Source organism: Triturus cristatus, chromosome 4_2, assembly GCF_964204655.1.
Source record: "Triturus cristatus chromosome 4_2, aTriCri1.1, whole genome shotgun sequence".
Taxonomy (NCBI): Eukaryota; Metazoa; Chordata; class Amphibia; order Caudata; family Salamandridae; genus Triturus; species Triturus cristatus.
In genome coordinates, this window is record NC_140586.1 from 966,939,147 (window position 1) to 966,950,677 (window position 11,531).

Consider the following 11,531-nt stretch of genomic DNA (forward strand, 5'->3'; position numbering starts at 1 on the left):
AAGGTTACTACTAGGATGTTTAGAAAGAAGATTAAACAGAAGAGGAAGAAGATGGAGGACATGCAGATTATATGGGACTAAACACTCTATTTTCTTTTTGTGATGTTTTAAGTTTTATTCTGGCAGCTTTTAATAGTTTTGCTACACAGAAGGAGTGAATAAAAGGTCATGCATAATGCTAGCCTCCTTGTCTTTAATAAAATCTCGATTCTTTATTCAGTTAACCTATAAAAATCATCATTCCCAAATTAACATGTAGAGAAAATCTTGATTTCATTAAAGACAACGTAAGCTAACATTATGCAATAACTTTTTTTTGCTGCCCCAACATGCAACTCTTTAAAGAATAGCAGCACATCACAGAGGGCTTAGAATGTTCATGAAAGCATATTAATACCCAGCGCAAGAAGACATCCTCCTCTTTCAGGCTGCGACGAAAAATGGAACAAACCATATCATAGGCTTATGTTGAATTTTATGAAGCGTTATCTAAAAGAATGGAAAAAAAACTTCACAATAAATGTAATCCAAACTGAATTCTTCAGAGCTTTGAAAACTAGGTGCTTTAGAGAGCTTCCTGTCCTTTAAACACTCCCAGAAAGATATTATTGAAAACACCATGTGTAGATACTCACCATCTAACTCCCTCTCCTCAAGGGTGAGGAGGGTGGGATGATGTTAGCCTCCGTTGTCTTTAATGAAATCAAGATTCTCTCTGCATGTTAATTGGAGGATCGTCATTTCATTACAAGAACGGAGGCTACCATTATGCATGTTTGAAGCCATCCAAAGCTGCGCTACTAACATGCTCCACTGGTCGCAAATACAATTTTACGAAATATTTGCATTTGTCCCGTCAGTTGTTTTAAGTATTTCAGTTAGGGATCTCTCTGCCCAAAAGACCTTACTAGCCATGGCCCCTCTGGAAGAATGGCCTTCAAACCTTGAAAGACCCACTCTAGCTTCACTCATAACTGTTCATACCCATCCGGACAATGTGGCTGTAGATACAGGTTTATAAGGCTTCACATAGGATAAAACCAGTTGATCAACACCATGAGCTCTGAACTCCGAGACCTTGCTCTCATACACTCTCATACAACTAACCACACATAACTTTTCACAATCATGTTAATAAGGATAGAAAACTGAATCCGACATAGTTTTTGTTCTTTTCCAAACAACAGAATCTACACCTTCAGGTGAATAGAATCTGTTTGACAACTCTAGTGCTTTGATTGCTTTGATGTCTGAGACTCTCCTAAAGGAAATCAAACATAACAAGGTTGCTAACTTCATGGATATTTATTCAAGAGAGAGGTAACATTAAATTGACATCCCGGAGGGACTCATAAAGAGCCCTAGTGGGTCTTTTTAATCTCACACCCTTCATCAGTCTTCTTATTACAGGATTACTCCCAATTGCCAAATTATTAACCATTGCATGACCAGATGAAATCACAGATCTATAGCAATTATTGTCCTATAAAAAAGTCCTGAGTTGAAAAGATCCGCTAGATAATTGGCTACCTGTTGTACAGGAACTTCCACGGGATCCAGATCCCTCTCCACCCACCAACTATAAAAAAAATCCAAACACCCCCTGTACCTTGTTCTTGCTCATGTGGCCAACGACTCATCCAGAAATTCCTAGCTCCTCCCAAAAGGCCTGAATATCTGATTAAATCCCTGAAACAAGATGATTCATCTTCCCCTCTAAAACCAAAGATGTTCTTCTCCATCTGTATCTTGTAGAAGAACCAAGGATACCAGAATTAGTCGTAGAATGGCTACTGCAAGTTCCATCACCCCCAGACACCAAACCTGAGGCCTTCAAAAGGGAGTTACTAGGATAATGCTGCAGGACTCCAACCTAACTTTCCACAAAACTCTCTGAATCATTGAGAAGAGGGGAAAGGTGCACCGCTTGTTCTTGCCCTAGTGCTGTAGAAAAGCGTCCAAAGCTGCTGCCTCTGGATCCAGTCTCCAACGGAAATACATCTGTATTTGGAAGGTTAGCCTGTTTGCAAATAAGTCTACCTTAATCAGCCCACACAAATCTTGTATTAGTACAAAAACCTCTGGGTCTAACGTCAAATCGCTGGAGTCCTAGACAAATCTGGAATTCCAGTCCGCCCTTAAATTCTGAAGGCCTGGAATATACTTCGCTCTTAACACAATCTTGTGTTCACAACTAAATTACCAAATTTGTTTTACCAAATCTGCCAGGACTTTTGATCTCGCACCTCTCAATCGGTATATATAAGAAACTGCTGTGAAATTGTCTAATTGAATCAGTTTGTTCGAATTTATCCATTATTTCCTTAAACTCATTTAGGCATTCAGACCAGCCAATATCTCTAAACAATTTATGTGAAGTGACTGTTCCTCCTTTAACCATCTTCCACCTGTCTCTAAATCGTTCAGTTGAGCTCCCCAGCCTTTGTTGCTTGGATCTGTTTCCATGACAAAGTCGGGAACAATCCCAAAGATGTCTTTGCCATTCCACGCTTTGAAATTCCTCAACCACCATTCCAGGGGAATGGTATGGGGAAGAGAATCCCCATACCTTTTCTTCATACCAAGGCTTTCAATCTCTGTAGGCCCCTGTAATGTAGTGGGCCAGGACAAACGATCTGAATGGAGAACGATAAAAGACTCAGAATTCTTGCCAGGTCTCTCAGAAAGATTAACCGTTTGGACAAAACTGATCTCACCTCCTTCTTTGTAGAATCGTATCTACCTGGAAACCCCAAAACTCTGTTTTTTGTGGGCACCATGACCGATTTCTCTCTATTCACTATGAAACCCAGGCTCTCCAGAAGCTCTATTGTCCATGTCAAATGATTTAGAAGTTCCAAAGTATCCTAAGACATAATAAAGATATTGTCCAGATATATAATAAGGCAAACTCTTCTCTTTCTGAGAAGCTTACCACAGTATGAAACACCTTGGTAAAACACTGTGGAAGGTAGAAGACCTGATAAAGAAATCAATCAATCAGGAATTTGTATAGCGCGCTACTCACCCGCTCCGTGAGGAACGCAGATACTTCTGGTTGTCCTTGTCCATGGGTATCGTGAAGTAAGCATCTTTGAGGTCTAATCTTACCAACCAATCCTTCGCCTGCAAGATGTCCTGCAAAAGATGGATACCTTCCATCTTGAAATGTCTGTAGTTTAGAAATCTGTTCAACTGTCTTAAATTTAGAACAGGACGCCAACCTTTGTCCTTCTTTTTCACAAGAAAAACTGTGCTCACAAAGCACCCTGATGCTTTCTGTTCTGGGACATGAATTAATGCCCCTTTTTCTAATGTCTGGGACGCCTCCAAATCTGTGAGAGACATCTTCTCTGCATCCAACACCAACTCTTTGGGTTTTACCACTGTTGCAAAGTCATCCTGTGCCCTGGCCACCCCCATTTTGTAGGTCTCACCTAGGCAGCGCATGGGCTGTCTCTTCGAGGCATGTGGTAGTCAGTCTATGGGCTTTAAATACGTCCATCGCTAACCATTGGTTCTTTCGTCTGTCTTTACAAATTGCTTTGGTTTCATTGATCAGTAGCATACATTTGTACCGCCTATGGGTTGTTTGGTTCCGCCCTGGAGACTGCTCCTGCTACATGGATCCTTTCACTATGGGTCATATGTTTTGCTTCAGGGCACTACTTTGTCTTTCTGCTCTCTCCTGGCCCCTCACAGATTGTTTTTATTCTAAACAGCTGCTCTTCACTCCCCGTCGGGCTGCAGCTGCCTCCTCCTCCCTCCTTCTTAACAAGATAGCCTGGTATATTTAGCATGGCTCGGTTTGCCTCATTGGAAACCCCAGTACTGAAACGCTGGAAACAGTGCAGCAAAAACATAAAAAATAATGTTTATTCATTGCCCATTTTTTAATTTCTTACGAACGACTTTTGAAATGTGTATATTCATGATCAATTAAAGCTTCTAGAGTGTGAGAGTATGACATGTTTCCCTTTTGCAAGCGCTTTCACTTTTAATTTATAGAGATTCGGAGCAGCGAGCACAAGAAGTGGGAGCTCGCCTTGTTTTCACCAGTCAGTCAAAGTACAGTTTATTTAGACGATAGGTCTTTAAACAACATAAAACATGACATTTTATGTACCTTCTGATATCATAAATAATTTCATCAACAGTTATAGATCTCCTATAAAAAAGGAAAAACAGAAGAATCGCTTTTCGTACACTTCATTACACAATATATAGATCATAGCCACGCCACCTCACAACACCCATTGAATAAGATAGATAAACATTTTTTTAAAATCCTATTAAAAGCGATCCTTCTTAAAATCCTTATATCAAATAAAGCTAAAAATCCCAACTCTGTTGTGGCTTTCATTCTTCAGCTCGTTCGTTTCTCCATATAAAAACTTTTTATGGCATCCATATATCTCCCAATTGCTATTACAATATCAAGGTTCAGCATGTCAGCAAGAAGTTCTACAACTTGTGCACTGCATAGGTGGGCCCCGTGCTCTCCATGCCACTGGAATCAAGCTATCCTGACTGAAGAGGGGTGAAACCCAGAAACCGGTCCTAGGATGCTTGTTTTCAGTCCAGGGAGGACCTGGCTTGGCAGTTCAGGCTGGACTGTTCCCATGAGGCACAGGGTCAAGACTGATTTGCATATGGCTGGGTTCAAACTGGAACGGCATGGTGAGCAAAAACTATTGATTTAGGCCCAGGTCTCTGTACTGGGGTGAACGTATGACATTGTTCTGCATTCTGTCCATCAACTGTTGTTTCTGCATTTGTCCCCCCGAGTGGGACGGGTATGCTCAGACGTGAGTCCCGTGCTCTCCATGCCACTGGAATCAAGCTATCCTGGCTGAAGAGGGGTGAAACCCCGATACAGGTCCTGGGATGCTTTGTTTCCAGTCCATGGAGGACCTGGCTTGGCAGTTCGGGCTGAACTGTTCCCATGAGGCACATGGTCAAGACTGATTTGCATAGTGCTGGGTTCAAACTGGAATGGCATGGTGAGCAAAAAAACAATGGATTTAGGCCCAGATCTCTGTACTGGTGTAAATGTATGACATTGTTCTGCATTCTGTCCATCAACTGTTGTTTTTGCACTGCATACAATACCATATTTGAATAAGATAGGATGTAAAAAGAGTTTCAGCCTAGCTAGTACTTTTGAGCAGTCCACTAATATGTGCAGAATATCACATTTTGTGCCCAACGTACACATACATTTACCATCGGGTTGCATCATTTCTGTTATTATATTCTCTAATATTACCCAGGGTTTAATACCAATTCTTTATCTTAATACTTCACATCGGAGCCAACGATTTGGCAATATATCCAGGTATGGGAACCAGAATTCCTTCTTCCAGCTATTTAACATAAATTGCAACGATTTTTTCTCTCTGATACTGCTAATCTTCCTTCCAAGAGAGTTCCTTCCCTAGAGTTCTTTTAAAAAAAAATCTTTTTATTGGTATTTATGAAACAAAATACAAACATTAGTGCATTTCCCATAACAAATGTTTCATATATGCATCATCGGTTCCATTTACAGTAAATGCTTGAACCGAACTGTATTGTACTGTGATCGTGGGCGGTCGTCGGGCTGGAAAAGCAGGCAAGGAGGCCGGATATAGTGGGCAATATTGTCCTTTTATTGCACACAAGGCAGTTCTTACAACAAGAGAGGAAACCAAGATACGGCTCAAAAAAGGGTTGTGCAGTCTTCTTCCGCCTCTGCCGTATGGGTTGAGGTTCCAGTGGACTTCCCGGTCTTGGTTGGAGATGTCTGTAGGAGGTCGGGAAGGCTCCTCGGAGGGCAGTAAGAGAAAGAGAAGGAGACGTTAGTCTTACTGGGGCTAGAGGCCAGGTACCGTAACCGTAACCAGGGGTGAGAAGGTAGAAAAGATTGTGAGGAAAAGGGGGGGGGGAGGACAAGGAATGGCAAAGAAAGAGGGGTGCTCGAAAAGGTTTGTGTGGGGGCAGTATTTACACAGTGCAAGGTGCTGTATACTATATACACGGTGTCTAACCGTTATAAGTGGCGTGTCTAAGATAGAGGGAGTAATTACACAGGGGCCGTACTGTTTACACAGAGCACCTAGCGTGCTTTTAAGAAGGTAGCTGGTACTCACGCGCTCCGCCGTAACTCTCCTCCGAGTTACGGCCGCTCTTCAGCCCCCTCTGGGGAATTCCACCAGTCTTCGGACCACTCCTCGGTTTCTCCACTCCCGTCCTCTCCTTCCACCGCAGCTCCAGTCGAAATCTCCTGCCACGATACTCTGACCTCTTCTGCCTCTCGTCTTCCGTCTTTTCTTTGTCTGGCCGTCAACATGGAGGGGGGACTTCCGGGGTCAAGGGGTAGTCTTTCCGGTCCGTCGTCTCTCCGGATTGGATCCTGCAACAGAGAGAGGGGCGGGGTTCCCGTTGTCACGGACGCTTTTGTGGTTGCTTCGGATTGCGCGCCCTGGAAGGGAGAACATCGGAGGGGTGATAATCCTGGCGGGGTGAGTAAGGGTCTTGGGACCCGTGGGGCTATATCACATCCCCTTCCCCTAGCTGTCCTTCTTGTACAGGGTGGGGACACGGGGTAGCAGGAGAGGTAGTCCGCATTACCCTGGTCCACATCTTTCCGATGTACCGTTTTGAAATGGTAGGGTTGGAGCGACAGAAACCAGCGGAGGACCCGGTCATTGTGTCCTTTGTTCCGAGCCATCCACTCTAGGGGGCCGTGATCTGTGAATATGGTAAAGTCCCGCCCTTCCAAGTAGCATTGGAGGCTTTCCACAGCCCATTTGATCGCCAGGGCTTCTTTTTCCATCACGGCATGGTTTTTTTCTCGTGGGAATAGTTTCCTGCTGAGGTAGAGGATGGGTTTCTCGTTCCCAAAGGGGTCTTTTTGGGACAGCACCGCCCCTAGTCCCTGTTCCGAAGCGTCTGTCTGGAGCAGGAACAGTTGTGAGTAATCAGGACTCACTAACACGGGCCTGGATGTCAGTGCGTTTTTCAGATCGGAAAAAGCATGCCACAACGATGGCGTTGGATTTTGAAGGATTGTTTCGGTTTTTGTGGATTTTTTTAACAGGTCAGTGAGCGGGGCTGCCCTTTGTGAGAAGTTAGGTACAAACCTCCGGTAATAGCCTAGGAGGCCCAGGAACGCACAAAGGTCTTTTCTAGTCTGGGGAAACGGGAGGGAATGGATGGCTTCGGTTTTGCTTTTCTGGGGTCGTATTAGGCCCTCACCCAGGAGGTATCCCAGATATTTAACCGTTTGGGCTGCTAGGGTGGTTTTGGCAGGGTTTATTGGGAAACCATAAGACCCCAGGGAAGTGATGACCTTGTGAAGGTGTTCCAGGTGTTGTGTCCAGGTATCACTATAAATGACAATATCGTCCAGATATGCGCCCGCATACAGGGTGTGGGGCCTTAATATGTGGTTCATTGCTCGTTGGAATGTAGCGGGTGCGCCATGAAGGCCGAAAGGGAGGACTAGGAATTGGTACAACCCCTCAGGGGTGGAAAACACTGTCTTCTTTCTGTCCTCTTCTCTGAGGGGTATCTGCCAATACCCCTTACAGAGGTCTAATGTGGAGATATACTGGGCCTTCCCTATGCGTTCGACCATCTCGTCGACGCGAGGCAACGGATAGGTGTCAAAGGAGGAAATCTTGTTGACTTCACAGAAGTCGATACAGTACCTGACAGACCCGTCAGGTTTGGGTACGAGGACAATCGGAGAGTTCCAGTCGCTCACCGAGGGTTCTATTATACCCATCTTTAACATTTGTTCTGTTTCCCTCTGTATAACTGCCCTGCGGGCTTCGGGGACCCTATACGGTCTTTGTCGGACCACCTTCCCAGGTACCGTTTGTATGGCGTGTTCTGTGATGGTGGTACGACAGGGTGAAGACGAAAACACCTGGCGTAATGGATATAGAACATTCTTAAGTTCAAGACACTGCTGTGTGGTTAGTCCTGTGTCTATGCAGGGGGAAAAGGAGAGGGGAGCATGAGCAACAGAGCCGGATAGGACGGGACGAGGGCCTTCCCATTTCTTTAGATGATTCATATGATATATTTGTGTGGTACCACGTGTGGGATCCAGGTCTAACTCGTATGTGACAGGGGTCACCTGTCGAAGGATGGCATAAGGGCCCTGCCACTGCCCTAGGAGTTTCTGATCTGAGGACGGCATCATTAACAGAACCAGATCTCCCACGGAGAAGACCCGTGTTTTTGTACCCTTGTCATATTGCCCTTTCTGTTTATTTTGTGTGTTCTCTAGATTTTGGCGTACAATGTCCCTTATCACAGATAAGTGTGTCTTTAGGTTGTCCATATATTCAGGGAGGGGACGAGTACGGTCTGGTTCTGCTTCCCAGGCTTCTTGGGCCATGTCCAATAGGGTACGAGGGGGTCGGCCATACAGTAGTTCATAGGGTGAATAACCGGTGCTGCTCTGTGTCTTACAACGAATGGCGAACAAGGCAAGGGGTAGCATTTCCTCCCACCTTTTTGCTTCTAATCCCAGCTATTTTTTTAGTGTCTGTTTCAGCGTGGCGTTATATCTCTCCACTAACCCATCTGTTTGTGGATGGTACGCCGAGGTTCGGATCTGTTTGATCCCAAGTTGGGAGCAGACTTGTCTCATCAGAGCCGAGACAAAAGGAGTGCCCTGATCGGTCAGGATCTCCCGGGGAAACCCCACCCTAGAGAACACAAAGATGAGGGCTTTGGCGATGTTCTGGGTAGTGGGTTGACGTAGAGGCAGGGCTTCAGGGAAGCGCGAGGCTTAGTCCACGATAACTAGGGCGTATCGACAGCCGCTTCGAGAGGGTAACAGGGGCCCTATAATGTCCATCCCTACTCTGCTGAACGGGACGTCAATAACAGGAAGGGTCAGTAGGGGTACCCTAGGGGGTCGATACCTGCTATGTTTTTGACACACAGGGCACTCTCTGCAATACATCTTGATGTGTTGGTGTACCCCGGGCCAGTAGAATTTGTCTAAGATCGCTTGGCTGGTTTTTTCGTCACCAAAATGACCCCCCAGGAGGTGGCTGTGGGCCAGGAACAGGACCTTATCTCGGAAGGGGCCAGGGATCAGAAGTTGGGGCTTTTGCTGGGTCCCTTCCTTGCGGTATAACAACCCATGTTTCTTGTAGAAGTAAGGACCTACGGTAAGGGGATCCTCGTGGTCTAACGCCTTTGCCCATGCTTCCTGCAGAATAGGATCTTCTTGCTGTGCTGCCCTGAATTCCCTGTCGGTCTGCCAGGGGTGTTCATCCGGGATCACTGGGAAAACACAGGCGTGCTCTCTCTTTTCCTTCTTCTTTTGTGTTTTGGTTTTAGGGGTTTTGGGTTCAATCGCAGGGGAGGATGGCCCCTGAGGGAAAGGGGCTTCTTCCCACCATCGGGTCAGGGAATCGGTTGTGTGCTGTAGAAGTCCTGGTAGGCCGGAATAATCGCTCCCCAATATGGCCTGTTCCGGAAGAGCTGGTACAAGACCTACGGTGAGGGTGGTTCCTGGATCCTTGGGGTGTTGGACATGCACTTGGGTGGCTGGGTATCTTTTCGTGTCGCCGTGAACGCATTGAATGGCGACCATACCAGACGGGGGGCTAACAGGGGTATGCAAGTCCTGAGGCCTGAGAACGCTCTGTCGACACCCGGTGTCTGCCAGAGCCATGAGTGTTTGTCCGTCAATGTTCACCGGACAACGGAACGGGGGTGGTGCAGCACCTGGAACCGAGCATACATAGTTCCGGGCAAGGCCAACCTCCATCGGCTCTTCCTTGTGGGGGCACACCCGAGCGATGTGACCAAAACCCCCACAACTGTAGCATTGGGGCCCGGGGTTGGTAGGTCGCTGCAATATAGGGGTGGGAAACAGAGGGATAGGCTCCGGTTTTCTTGGTAGAGGAGGACGGTGAGGTCGGATGCCTTTGGAGGGATGTGGTTTATGTGGGTGCTCCTCCTTGCCTTGCTGCGCCTCCTGCGCACGACTGTAGGCGCTTGCTATTACCACTGCGGCTTCCAGTGAAAGACGGGCATGCTGTCGCACCCACCTTTGAGTGCCTGGATGCAAAGACATCAGAAATTGTTCCAGGTATATTTTCTCGAGGATTTCCTTCTTGGTGGAGGCATCTGGTCTCAGCCACCGATTGGTCAAGTCTTTGATCCTGAACGAAAGGGCTCTGGGGGTTTCTTGTGGCCCCTCCTTGGCCTGGCGTAACTTTACACGGTACGTTTCATCATCGATGCCCAGCCGTTCGAGGATACACTTCTTGATGTCCGCATAAGGATTGTTGCCCTGTATGTTTGCCTGTTGATACGCGGCTTGCAAGTCGCCAGTCAACAAGGGTCCCAGGTAGTGGCCCCAACAGTCGATAGGCCACGAGGCGGCCTGTGCTAGCCTTTTTCGAAATTGGTAAAGAAAAAATCCGGGTCCTCCCCCGGCACGTACTTTTGGAGAACCACGGAAGGCAGGGAGGCCATTGGTCTCTGATGTCCCAGAACGTCGGTCAGTTTCCCCATGGCTTGCTCGTGGGTGTCCCCCTGTCCCTTCAGTACATCGTGGAGCTGACCTCGGTCGTCTTCGGCGGTCTTCAGGAACCGCTCCATTAATCCTCCCAATTGTTCTTGGGAGTCGGCCATCTTCTTCATCACGGCCTCCATGCCTCCAGGCAATCCCACTTCTGACACCAGCTGTGATCGTGGGCGGTCGGCGGGCTGGAAAAGCAGGCAAGGAGGCCGGATATAGTGGGCAATATTGTCCTTTTATTGCACACAAGGCAGTTCTTACAACAAGAGAGGAAACCAAGATATGACTCAAAAAAGGGTTGTGCAGTATTCTTCCGCCTCTGCCGTATGGGTTGGGGTTCCAGTGGGCTTCCCGGTCTTGGTTGCAGATGTCTGTAGGAGGTCGGGAAGGCTCCTTGGAGGGCAGTAAGAGAAAGAGAAGGAGCCGTTAGTCCTACTGGGGCTAGAGGCCAGGTACCGTAACCGTAACCAGGGGTGAGAAGGTAGAAAAGATCGTGAGGAAAAGGGGGGGGGAAGGACAAGGAATGGCAAAGAAAGAGGGGTGCTCGAAAAAGTTCGTGTGGGGGCAGTATTTACACAGTGCAAGGTGCTCTATACTATATACACGGTGTCTAACCGTTATAAGTGGTGTGTCTAAGATATAGGGAGTAATTATACAGGGGCCGTACTGTTTACACAGAGCACCTAGCGTGCTTTTAAGAAGGTAGCTGGTACTCACGCGCTCCGCCGTAACTCTCCTCCGAGTTACGGCCGCTCTTCAGCCACCTCCGGGGGATTCCACCAGTCTTCGGACCACTCCTCGGTTTCTCCACTCCCGTCCTCTCCTTCCACCGCAGCTCCAGTCGAAATCTCCTGCCACGATACTCCGACCTCTTCTGCCTCTCGTCTTCCGTCTTTTCTGTGTCTGGCCATCAGCATGGAGGGGGGAATTCCGGGGTCAAGGGGTAGTCTTTCCGGTGCTGTATACTATATACACGGTGTCTAACCGTTAT